A 12,961-nucleotide genomic window follows, 5' to 3' on the forward strand; every position below is an offset into this window, starting at 1 on the left:
CCGTGGTAAACAACAGGACAGACACTAGTGGTAAACAACAGGACAGACACTAGTGGTATTCTAGACCGTGGTAGACAACAGGACAGACACTAGTGGTAAACAACAGGACAGACACTAGTGGTATTCTAGACCGTGGTAGACAACAGGACAGACACTAGTGGTAAACAACAGGACAGACACTAGTGGTATTCTAGACCGTGGTAAACAACAGGACAGACACTAGTGGTATTCTAGACCGTGGTAAACAACAGGACAGACACTAGTGGTAAACAACAGGACAGACACTAGTGGTATTCTCAACAGGACAGACACTAGTGGTAAACAACAGGACAGACACGTGGTAAACAACAGGACAGACACTAGTGGTATTCTAGACCGTGGTAAACAACAGGACAGACACTAGTGGTATTCTAGACCGTGGTAGACAACAGGACAGACACTAGTGGTATTCTAGACCGTGGTAAACAACAGGACAGACACTAGTGGTATTCTAGACCGTGGTAAACAACAGGACAGACACTAGTGGTATTCTAGACCGTGGTAAACAACAGGACAGACACTAGTGGTAAACAACAGGACAGACACTAGTGGTATTCTAGACCGTGGTAAACAACAGGACAGACACTAGTGGTATTCTAGACCATGGTAAACAACAGGACAGACACTAGTGGTATTCTAGACCATGGTAAACAACAGGACAGACACTAGTGGTATTCTAGACCGTGGTAAACAACAGGACAGACACTAGTGGTATTCTAGACCATGGTAAACAACAGGACAGACACTAGTGGTATTCTAGACCATGGTAAACAACAGGACAGACACTAGTGGACACTAGTGGTATTCTAAACCGTGGTAAACAACAGGACAGACACTAGTGGTATTCTAGACCGTGGTAAACAACAGGACAGACACTAGTGGTATTCTAGACCGTGGTAAACAACAGGACAGACACTAGTGGTATTCTAGACCGTGGTAAACAACAGGACAGACACTAGTGGTAGACAACAGGACAGACACTAGTGGTAAACAACAGGACAGACACTAGTGGTAAACAACAGGACAGACACTAGTGGTATTCTAGACCGTGGTAAACAACAGGACAGACACTAGTGGTATTCTACACCGTTGTAAACAACCATAAGCATCTGGAAGGATAAACACCAACTCCCTTGGCTGGCTGGGCCTTTTTATTTATTATTCAATGGCTCAGATTAGTAGTGGGAGCTGGCTTACAGCGTACACACACACACACACACAGGGTTCCCTCTCGCTCATCGAACACAAGGTCATCGCCATGCCGACAGAGGCAGAAGGGTGAGAGTAGTGATCAACGCAGGAAGTGGAAGGAGGTAGATAGTAGTGGTGATCAACGCAGGAAGTGGAGGGAGAATGGGCAGGGAACGGCAGGAAAGGGGGAAGAAGGTAGAGGTGGGATGAGATGGAAGGAGAGGAAGAAAGATAAGGGGCTGACCCTGCTGGTTCTGGAGCGGACAACTTGTCTGAGCTGCGTAGACTATCTGGGGGAATCAGTGATTTACCTGTCTGTCTGTGATCGGCTGGTCACCAGTTAAGGCTGTACAGACTCATAGCCCTAAACTGATTGGGAAGGAGGAACTGGGTGTTTCCCTCTCCTTACTGGAAGAGACACTGGCAACAGGACAGCAGTCAGTCCTGGTGCAGCGAGGAGCAGCCAGACTGGGTAATACATGGAAGAAGACACACAGCTTTCTCTGAGGGGAAATGGCAGAGGGATCGTCAATAATTGTGATTCCAAATCCATGAGGGGTCACCATAAGGTCAGCAGTGGTCAATAAGAACACCTGAGGATGACTGATTGGTTCAATCTAACCTCCCCCTGGGCCACCCTGCTAGTAGCATGACCCTGCACCTCATTGGGGTGGTCTGATTTGGTGCATCTGTGATAGTGAATGAGGTCCAGTCTAATGGCTGTAGTTATAATCCAGGACTTCCCTGATGCTAATGGAACTGAAGGAGCCCCCAGGGGATACTGGGCTTTCCTCTAGTACAGTAGCTAGCTGGTGATTCAGCACCACCTAGTACAGTAGCTAGCTGGTGATTCAGCACCACCTAGTACAGTAGCTAGCTGGTGATTCAGCACCACCTAGTACAGTAGCTAGCTGGTGATTCAGCACCACCTAGTACAGTAGCTAGCTGGTGATTCAGCACCACCTTCTAGTACAGTAGCTAGCTGGTGATTCAGCACCACCTAGTACAGTAGCTAACTGGTGATTCAGCACCACCTTCTAGTACAGTAGCTAGCTGGTGATTCAGCACCACCTTCTAGTACAGTAGCTAGCTGGTGATTCAGCACCACCTTCTAGTACAGTAGCTAGCTGGTGATTCAGCACCAACATCCTTCTAGTACAGTAGCTAGCTGGTGATTCAGCACCACCATCCTTCTAGTACAGTAGCTAGCTGGTGATTCAGCACCACCATCCTTCTAGTACAGTAGCTAGCTGGTGATTCAGCACCACCTTCTAGTACAGTAGCTAGCTGGTGATTCAGCACCACCTTCTAGTACAGTAGCTAGCTGGTGATTCAGCACCACCTTCTAGTACAGTAGCTAGCTGGTGATTCAGCACCACCTTCTAGTACAGTAGCTAGCTGGTGATTCAGCACCAACATCCTTCTAGTACAGTAGCTAGCTGGTGATTCAGCACCACCTTCTAGTACAGTAGCTAGCTGGTGATTCAGCACCACCTTCTAGTACAGTAGCTAGCTGGTGATTCAGCACCACCTAGTACAGTAGCTAGCTGGTGATTCAGCACCACCTTCTAGTACAGTAGCTAGCTGGTGATTCAGCACCACCTTCTAGTACAGTAGCTAGCTGGTGATTCAGCACCACCTTCTAGTACAGTAGCTAGCTGGTGATTCAGCACCACCTTCTAGTACAGTAGCTAGCTGGTGATTCAGCACCACCTTCTAGTACAGTAGCTAGCTGGTGATTCAGCACCACCTTCTAGTACAGTAGCTAGCTGGTGATTCAGCACCACCTAGTACAGTAGCTAGCTGGTGATTCAGCACCACCTTCTAGTACAGTAGCTAGCTGGTGATTCAGCACCACCTAGTACAGTAGCTAGCTGGTGATTCAGCACCACCTAGTACAGTAGCTAGCTGGTGATTCAGCACCACCTTCTAGTACAGTAGCTAGCTGGTGATTCAGCACCACCTAGTACAGTAGCTAGCTGGTGATTCAGCACCACCTAGTACAGTAGCTAGCTGGTGATTCAGCACCACCTTCTAGTACAGTAGCTAGCTGGTGATTCAGCACCACCTAGTACAGTAGCTAGCTGGTGATTCAGCACCACACCTAGTACAGTAGCTAGCTGGTGATTCAGCACCACCTTCTAGTACAGTAGCTAGCTGGTGATTCAGCACCACCTAGTACAGTAGCTAGCTGGTGATTCAGCACCACCTAGTACAGTAGCTAGCTGGTGATTCAGCACCACCTTCTAGTACAGTAGCTAGCTGGTGATTCAGCACCACCTTCTAGTACAGTAGCTAGCTGGTGATTCAGCACCACCTTCTAGTACAGTAGCTAGCTGGTGATTCAGCACCACCTAGTACAGTAGCTAGCTGGTGATTCAGCACCACCTAGTACAGTAGCTAGCTGGTGATTCAGCACCACCTTCTAGTACAGTAGCTAGCTGGTGATTCAGCACCACCTTCTAGTACAGTAGCTAGCTGGTGATTCAGCACCACCTTCTAGTACAGTAGCTAGCTGGTGATTCAGCACCACCTTCTAGTACAGTAGCTAGCTGGTGATTCAGCACCACCTAGTACAGTAGCTAGCTGGTGATTCAGCACCACCTAGTACAGTAGCTAGCTGGTGATTCAGCACCACCTAGTACAGTAGCTAGCTGGTGATTCAGCACCACCTTCTAGTACAGTAGCTAGCTGGTGATTCAGCACCACCTTCTAGTACAGTAGCTAGCTGGTGATTCAGCACCACCTTCTAGTACAGTACCTAGCTGGTGATTCAGCACCACCTAGTACAGTAGCTAGCTGGTGATTCAGCACCACCTTCTAGTACAGTAGCTAGCTGGTGATTCAGCACCACCTTCTAGTACAGTAGCTAGCTGGTGATTCAGCACCACCTTCTAGTACAGTAGCTAGCTGGTGATTCAGCACCACCTTCTAGTACAGTAGCTAGCTGGTGATTCAGCACCACCTAGTACAGTAGCTAGCTGGTGATTCAGCACCACCTAGTACAGTAGCTAGCTGGTGATTCAGCACCACCTAGTACAGTAGCTAGCTGGTGATTCAGCACCACCTTCTAGTACAGTAGCTAGCTGGTGATTCAGCACCACCTTCAGTAGCTAGCTGGTGATTCAGCACCAACATCCTTCAAATGCAGTACAGTAGCTAGCTGGTGATTCAGCACCACCTTCTAGTACAGTAGCTAGCTGGTGATTCAGCACCACCTTCTAGTACAGTAGCTAGCTGGTGATTCAGCACCACCTTCTAGTACAGTAGCTAGCTGGTGATTCAGCACCACCTTCTAGTACAGTAGCTAGCTGGTGATTCAGCACCACCTTCTAGTACAGTAGCTAGCTGGTGATTCAGCACCAACATCCTTCTAGTACAGTAGCTAGCTGGTGATTCAGCACCACCTTCTAGTACAGTAGCTAGCTGGTGATTCAGCACCACCTAGTACAGTAGCTAGCTGGTGATTCAGCACCAACATCCTTCTAGTACAGTAGCTAGCTGGTGATTCAGCACCACCTAGTACAGTAGCTAGCTGGTGATTCAGCACCACCTTCTAGTACAGTAGCTAGCTGGTGATTCAGCACCAACATCCTTCTAGTACAGTAGCTAGCTGGTGATTCAGCACCACCTTCTAGTACAGTAGCTAGCTGGTGATTCAGCACCACCTTCTAGTACAGTAGCTAGCTGGTGATTCAGCACCACCTTCTAGTACAGTAGCTAGCTGGTGATTCAGCACCACCTAGTACAGTAGCTAGCTGGTGATTCAGCACCAACATCCTTCTAGTACAGTAGCTAGCTGGTGATTCAGCACCACCTAGTACAGTAGCTAGCTGGTGATTCAGCACCACCTAGTACAGTAGCTAGCTGCTGATTCAGCACCACAAGTCTCTCTCACACCCCTCTCTCTTTCACTCATGATTTTCTGTCTTTCGTTCTCTCGCTCTCCTTCCGTCTTACAATCTTTCTTTCTCCCTCACACATCCCTGCTCTGAGCAGCAGGACTGAGACAGACAGAATGTGGGTGCAACTGGCAGCTGCGTCTCTCTCACACCATTTCATTCCAGAGATCTCTAAATCAGGTAGTGAGATGACACCTGGAGTCTGTCTGGCACACCAGTGTAGAGGGGGAAGAGATAGAATGTTCAGAAGAAACAGAGGTAAAAACAACAACGTTTGAAGCAATAATTGACACGTGACAAACTCCTGTTTGTGGTTCTAATATGCTGCTCTGATAGAGGCTGAATGAAGAGGCAGAATGAAGAGGCAGAATGAAGAAAGAGGCAGAATGAAGAAAGAGGCTGAATGAAGAGGCAGAATGAAGAGGCAGAATGAAGAAAGAGGCAGAATGAAGAGGCTGAATGAAGAAAGAGGCTGAATGAAGAGGCAGAATGAAGAAAGAGGCAGAATGAAGACAGAGGCAGAATGAAGAAAGAGGCAGAATGAAGAAAGAGGCAGAATGAAGAAAGAGGCAGAATGAAGAAAGAGGCAGAATGAAGAAAGAGGCAGAATGAAGAAAGAGGCAGAATGAAGAAAGAGGCAGAATGAAGAAAGAGGCAGAATGAAGAAAGAGGCAGAATGAAGAAAGAGGCAGAATGAAGAAAGAGGCAGAATGAAGAAAGAGGCAGAATGAAGAAAGAGGCAGAATGAAGAAAGGCAGAATGAAGAAAGAGGCAGAATGAAGAAAGAGGCAGAATGAAGAAAGAGGCAGAATGAAGAGGCAGAATGAAGAGGCTGAATGAAGAAAGAGGCAGAATGAAGAAAGAGGCAGAATGAAGAAAGAGGCAGAATGAAGAGGCTGAATGAAGAAAGAGGCAGAATGAAGAGGCTGAATGAAGAGGCAGAATGAAGAAAGAGGCAGAATGAAGACAGAGGCAGAATGAAGAAAGAGGCAGAATGAAGACAGAGGCAGAATGAAGAAAGAGGCAGAATGAAGACAGAGGCAGAATGAAGAAAGAGGCAGAATGAAGAAAGAGGCAGAATGAAGAAAGAGTCAGAATGAAGAAAGAGGCTGAATGAAGAAAGAGTCAGAATGAAGAAAGAGGCAGAATGAAGAAAGAGTCAGAATGAAGAAAGAGGCAGAATGAAGAAAGAGGCAGAATGAAGAAAGAGGCAGAATGAAGAAAGAGGCAGAATGAAGAATAATAATAATATATGCCATTTAGCAGACGCTTTTATCCAAAGCGACTTACAGTCATGTGTGCATACATTCTACGTATGGGTGGTCCCGGGAATCGAACCCACTACCCTGGCGTTACAAGCGCCATGCTCTACCAACTGAGCTACAGAAGGACCACTAAAGAGGCAGAATGAAGAGGCAGAATGAAGAGGCAGAATGAAGAGGCAGAATGAAGAGGCTGAATAGGAAGATGGCGCCTATTGAGATGGCGCCTATTGAGATGGCGCCTATTGAGATGGCGCCTATTGAGATGGCGCCTATTGAGATGGCGCCTATTGAGATGGCGCCTATTGAGATGGCGCCTATTGAGATGGCGCCTATTGAGATGGCGCCTATTGAGATGGCGCCTATTGAGATGGCGCCTATTGAGATGGGCGATTGAGATGGCGCTTCTGAGTCCTTGAGGAAACTGCGTAGTATTTTTTTCTAAAGTATTATTTCTTACATTGTTAGCCCAGAAAACCTTAAGTGTTGTTACATACAGTCAGTATTGAATATCAGAGAGACGTCAACTTGCCAGCACAACCAGGAATACGATCAGGAATACGACCAGGAATACGACCAGGAATACGACCAGGAATACGACCAGGAATACGACCAGGAATACGACTTTCCCAAAGCGGATCCTTTGTCTGCACCTCCCAGGGCATTTGAACTGATTCCAGAGGCCGATCCAAAACAAAGGAGGAGGAGAGGGTGCCGGAGCGGTCTTCTAGTGAGGCTTCGGATGCGCGCACACCACCCAAAGCTTCCGAGTACATTACTCGCTAATGTCCGGTCCCTAGTTAACGAAGAAGACAAAATCAGGGCAAGAGATACTTTCCAAAGAGATATCTGGGGTTGTAACATACTCTGTTTCACCTTTTGTTCACCTGACCTAGAGTTCCTCACAATAAAATGCAGGCCGTATTAACTCCCAAGAGAACTCTACTCGGTTATCGCCACTGCCGTGTATATTCCCCCAAGCGGATACCAAGACAGCCATCAAGGAACTTGAAAACCCATATATCCTGAGGCTGCATTTATTGTAGCTGGGGATTTTAACAAAGCTAATTCGAGAACAAGGATACCTAAATTCTATCAGCATATCGATTGCAGTACACGAGTGAGTAACACGCTTTACCACTGCTACTCTAACTTCCATGATACATACAAGGCTCTCCCCGCCCTCCTTTTGGCTAATCTGACCATGACTCCATCTTGTTGCTCCCATCCTACAGGCATAAACTATAACAGGAAGCGCCCGTGCTTAGGTCTATCCAACGCTGGTCTGACTAATTGGATTCCACGCTTCAAGATTGTTTCGATCACGTGGACTGGGATGTTCCGGGTAGCCTCAGACAATGACATTGACGTACACGCTGACTCGGTGAGAGAGTTTATAAGAAGATGTTGTACCCACTGCAAATATTAAAACCTTCCCTAAACAGAAACCGTGAAATGATGGCAGCTTTCGCACAAAACTGAAAGCACGTACCACCGCATTTAATCATGGCAAGGAGACTGGGAAACATGGACGTATACAAACAGTGTAGTTATTCCCTCCGTAAGACAATCAAACAAGTTAAGCATCAGTATAGAGACAAAGTGGAGTCGTAATTCAACAGCTCAGACACGAGACGTATGTGGCTACAGACAATCACGGATTACAACAAAGAAAACAGCCCTGTCGCAGACGTCTTACTCCAAACAAACTAAACAACTTCTTTGCTCGCTTTGAGGACAATACAGTGCCACCGCCACGGCCCGCTACCAAAGACTGTGGGCTCTCCTTCTCCATGGCCGACGTGAGTAAAACATTTAAAAGTGTTAACCCTCGCAAGGCTGCCGGCCCAGACGCCATCCCTAGCCGCGTCCTCAGAGCATGCGCAGACCAGCTGGCTGGTGTGTTTACGGACATATTCGATCACACCCTATCCCAGTCTGCTGTCCCCACATGCTTCAAGATGGCCACCATTGTTCCTGTTCCCAAGAAAGCTAAGGTAACTGAGCTAAACGACTATCGCTCCGTAGCACTCACCTCCGTCATCATGAAGTGCTTTGAGAGACTAGTCAAGGATCATATTACCTCCACCCCACCTGATACCCTAGACCCACCACAATTTGCTTACCGCCCCAAAGGTCCACAGATGATGCAATCGCCATCTGGACAAGAGGAACACCTATGTAAGAATGCTGTTCATTGACTACAGCTCAGCATTCAACAGCATAGTGCCCTCCAAACTCATCATAAACTTGATACCCTGGGTCTCGAACCCGATCTGTGCAACTGGGTCCTGGACTTCCTGATGGGCTGCACCCAGGTGGTGATGGTAGGAAACAACATCTCCACTCCATCGATGCTCAACACTGGAGCTCCACAAGGGTGCGTTCTCAGCCCTCTCCTGTACAACCTGTTCACCCATGACTGCGTGGCCATGCACGCCTCCAACTCAATCATCAAGTTTAGACAACACTACAGTAGTAGGCTTGATTACCAACAACGACGAGACAGCCTACAGTGTGTGGTGTGGTGTCAGGAAAATAACCTCTCACTCAATATATTAACATCCTGTTCCTTTACTAGATTGTGTGTATTAGGTTTTGTTGTGGAATAGTTAGATATTACCTGTTAGATACTGCTGCACTGTCAGATCTAGAAGCATAAGCATTTAGCTACACCTACAATAACATCTGCTAACCATGTGTATGTGACCAATAACATCTGCTAACCCTGTGTATGTGACCAATAACATCTGCTAACCATGTGTATGTGACCAATAACATCTGCTAACCGTTTGTATGTGACCAATAACATCTGCTAACCATGTGTATGTGACCAATAACATCAGCTAACCATGTGTATGTGACCAATAACATCTGCTAATATGTGTCCTAACATCTGCTAGCTCAGTTAACCCTGTAGAGCATGGCATCTGCTAACGCCAGGGTATGTGGGTAACATCTGAACCCTGGACCACCCATAACCACGTAGAATGTATGCACACATGACTGTAACCCTGTGTATGTGACCAATAAAGCGTCTGCTAAATGTGTATGTGAAATGTGACCAATATATTATTATTATTATTATTATTATGTGTATGTGACCAATAACATCTGCTAACCCTGTGTATGTGACCAATAGAATTTGATTTGAACGAAGAGGCTGATAATAACATGGTAACATGGAATAGATCATCAGACTGAACAAAGCACTGTTCCTGTAGAATCACTGGTCAACCAATCACCTTGCCTGCTCAGGCCCAACCCCTTCCGTTCCAACACGCCCATTCAAACTCTGGTTACGAGGCAGTGATAGTTCTCACTCATCAGAGTTGGCTGGAGAAAGCAGCATTCAGGAGCGTCGGGTTAAAAATAAACATTGGCAAGAGGCTTGTGGGGTAATTTCAGAGAACACAGGAGGAACATGTTGGTCCCCTGCCGTTGATTTCAACATGGCTGCTTTGATGAGGAGAGGAGAACCACACAATCCTTCTGCGTGGATTTCACTCTGTTATCAACTGATGTGAGACCATTCAACTAGTAGACACACAACCTGAGGGAACATACACATGACATGGGCACAGTGTGGGTGTGTGTGTGGTCTCTTACCCTCTGTGCCTTGGCTAGCTCCTCCTTCAGTCTCTCATTGGCTTTCTCTCTGATCTCCATGACTGAGGGGCTGCGGAGGCGGGACAGGCTGTCATTGGTCAGACTCAGAGAATCCTCCCCTTCCTCTCCAGACAGGAACACCCCTTCTGCTGACTCCGCCTCTGACCGGACGGGGGGTTCCAACCCCGGAACGCTGCAAGGAATCATGGGTAAACTAATGTAAGCGTATAGGAGGGTTGGCTGATTACTACAGGGATCAATCAGTCATCACTGATCAACACTATTGACTATATGATTAGTGGTGATAATGATCCAGCTATCATTACCTGGTTGGACATTTTAAGCCTAGTAAGCATGTTTTAATGTATGAATTAGCATCCCAGTGGGCTAGTCATCAATAGTACGTTTTAAGTGTCACTGAACACTGCTTAGTGGAACCCTTGACTTGTATAGAATACATTGCCTGGTTAATACCGACTGCACTGTGTAACGAGATCCTAGCAGACATCATGGCATCATTTAAAACAGCACCTGCAAGATTTCTCTCTAGTATCTCTTTACATTGTGGTTGTCATGGGCCAGGTACTATATCTCTTTACATTGTGGTCGTCATGTGCCAGGTAATATATCTCTTTACATTGTGGTCGTCATGTGCCAGGTAATATATCTCTTTACATTGTGGACGTCATGGGCCAGGTAACATATTTCTTTACATTGTGGTGGTCGTCATGGGCCAGGTAACATATTTCTTTACATTGTGGTGGTCGTCATGGGCCAGGTAACATATTTCTTTACATTGTGGTCATCATGGGCCAGGTACTATATATCTTTACATTGTGGTTGTCATGGGCCAGGTACTATATATCTTTACATTGTGGTGGTCGTCATGGGCCAGGTAACATATTTCTTTACATTGTGGTCATCATGGGCCAGGTACTATATGTCTCTTTACATTGTGGTTGTCATGGGCCAGGTACTATATGTCTCTTTACATTGTGGTTGTCATGGGCCAGGTACTATATGTCTCTTTACATTGTGGTTGTCATGGGCCAGGTACTATATGTCTCTTTACATTGTGGTTGTCATGGGCCAGGTACTATATGTCTCTTTACATTGTGGTTGTCATGGGCCAGGTACTATATGTCTCTTTACATTGTGGTTGTCATGGGCCAGGTACTATATGTCTCTTTACATTGTGGTTGTCATGGGCCAGGTACTATATGTCTCTTTACATTGTGGTTGTCATGGGCCAGGTACTATATGTCTCTTTACATTGTGGTTGTCATGGGCCAGGTACTATATGTCTCTTTACCTTGTGGTTGCCATGGGCCAGGTACTATATCTCTTTACATTGTGGTTGCCATGGGCCAGGTACTATCTCTTTACATTGTGGTTGTCATGGGCCAGGTACTATAAGTCTGTTTCTCCAGGACGGTTTCTTCCTGACCTTCCATTGTGGGGTTCTGTGCTGCCCAGTAGCCTAGGGGCAGAGTAGATGGGCTGGGTGGGCAGCTGGTCGGCTCGCAGGGCGTTGGGGGGGCAGGGGCTGGAGCTGAGGGAGGGGTGTACGGTACAGGGCGCTGGAAGGGGCGCTGTGACATTGGGGTCTGGTGTCGGAGGTCAATCCGTGGAGGTCAGGGGTGGTGGGTGACGCCAAGTTGACCTCATGGAAGCCTTCGAGGGGTTCGCTGGCCATAGCCCTGCAGCTTCAGTCATCATACACCTCCCTGAGAGAAGAGAGAGAGAGGGGAGAGAGAGAGAGAGAGGGAGAGAGGAGAGAGGAGAGAGGGGAGAGGAGAGAGGGGAGAGGGGAGAGGGGAGAGGAGATGAAAGTCAAAATAATGACTGTTTGGGGTCAAACAGAGACATCCATTCTAGACTACATTCACACAGATCTAATTCTGCTATTTCAAGCAGACTACCCACAGCAGCAACAGTATCATTGTGTGATCCCAGGTGTGGATTATGGAGTAGCTGATTAAACACTGCCTCCCTCTTCAGCCCCAGCAGAGAGAGCAGACAGCCAGGCCACTGCTCCAGTCAATGAGGACTGAGAGGAAACAGGTCATTCAGGGGAACGTTCCAGACAGGAACAGGCCAGTCTTTCTGAGAGGAAACAGGTCATTCAGGGGAATGTTCCAGACAGGAACAGGCCAGTCTCTCTGAGAGGAAACAGGTCATTCAGGGGAATGTTCCAGACAGGAACAGGCCAGTCTCTCTGAGAGGAAACAGGTCATTCAGGGGAATGTTCCAGACAGGAACAGGCCAGTCTCTCTGAGAGGAAACAGGTCATTCAGGGGAATGTTCCAAACAGGAACAGGCCAGTCTCTCAGACAGGAAATAGGTCATTCAGGGGAATGGTTACAGACAGTGACAGGCCAGTTTCTCCGAGAGGAAATGTAATGTGTACCTGTGAAGTTAGTGTTGAAATTCACACTGAAGGTTTAGCTAGCCTGCACAACTAGAAACTGGTTCCACCAAACTGTTTCATTCCAGAAGCTGTTTCATTCATTCATTCAGCTGAATTGAAACCAACAGATATGAACCTACCATTATGATGAATGTGTGTGTATTTAAAAGCTGATGATGTGATTGTGTGTGTAGTGGGTCTCCTCTTCAGTCAGGACAGACCTCCAACACTGACTTACTGCTGCAAGAGAAGACAGGAAGAGATGAGAGTTACTGTTGGTGAGCAGCTTGGGGGAACAGCTTGTTGGGGGAACAGCTTGTTGGGGGAACAGCTTGGGGAATATGTTGGGGGAACAGCTTCTTGGGGGAACAGCTCGTTGGGGGAACAGCTCGTTGGGGGAACAGCTCGTTGGGGGAACATGTTGGGGAACATGTTGGGGGAACATGTTGGGGGAACATGTTGGAGGAACAGCTTGTTGGGGGAACAGCTTGTTGGGGGAACTTGTTGGGGGAACAGCTTGTTGGGGGAACATGTTGGGGAACATGTTG

At 47.2% G+C, this 12,961-nt stretch overlaps 1 pseudogene; it reads right to left on the reverse strand.

Annotated features, from left to right (window-relative positions):
• The window catches only part of LOC124021685, a 33,746-nt pseudogene extending 21,085 nt beyond the window's left edge, over positions 1-12,661 (reverse strand).
• Positions 12,662-12,961: the final 300 nt, after the last annotated feature.

Source organism: Oncorhynchus gorbuscha, unplaced genomic scaffold, assembly GCF_021184085.1.
Source record: "Oncorhynchus gorbuscha isolate QuinsamMale2020 ecotype Even-year unplaced genomic scaffold, OgorEven_v1.0 Un_scaffold_1161, whole genome shotgun sequence".
Classification (NCBI taxonomy): Eukaryota; Metazoa; Chordata; class Actinopteri; order Salmoniformes; family Salmonidae; genus Oncorhynchus; species Oncorhynchus gorbuscha.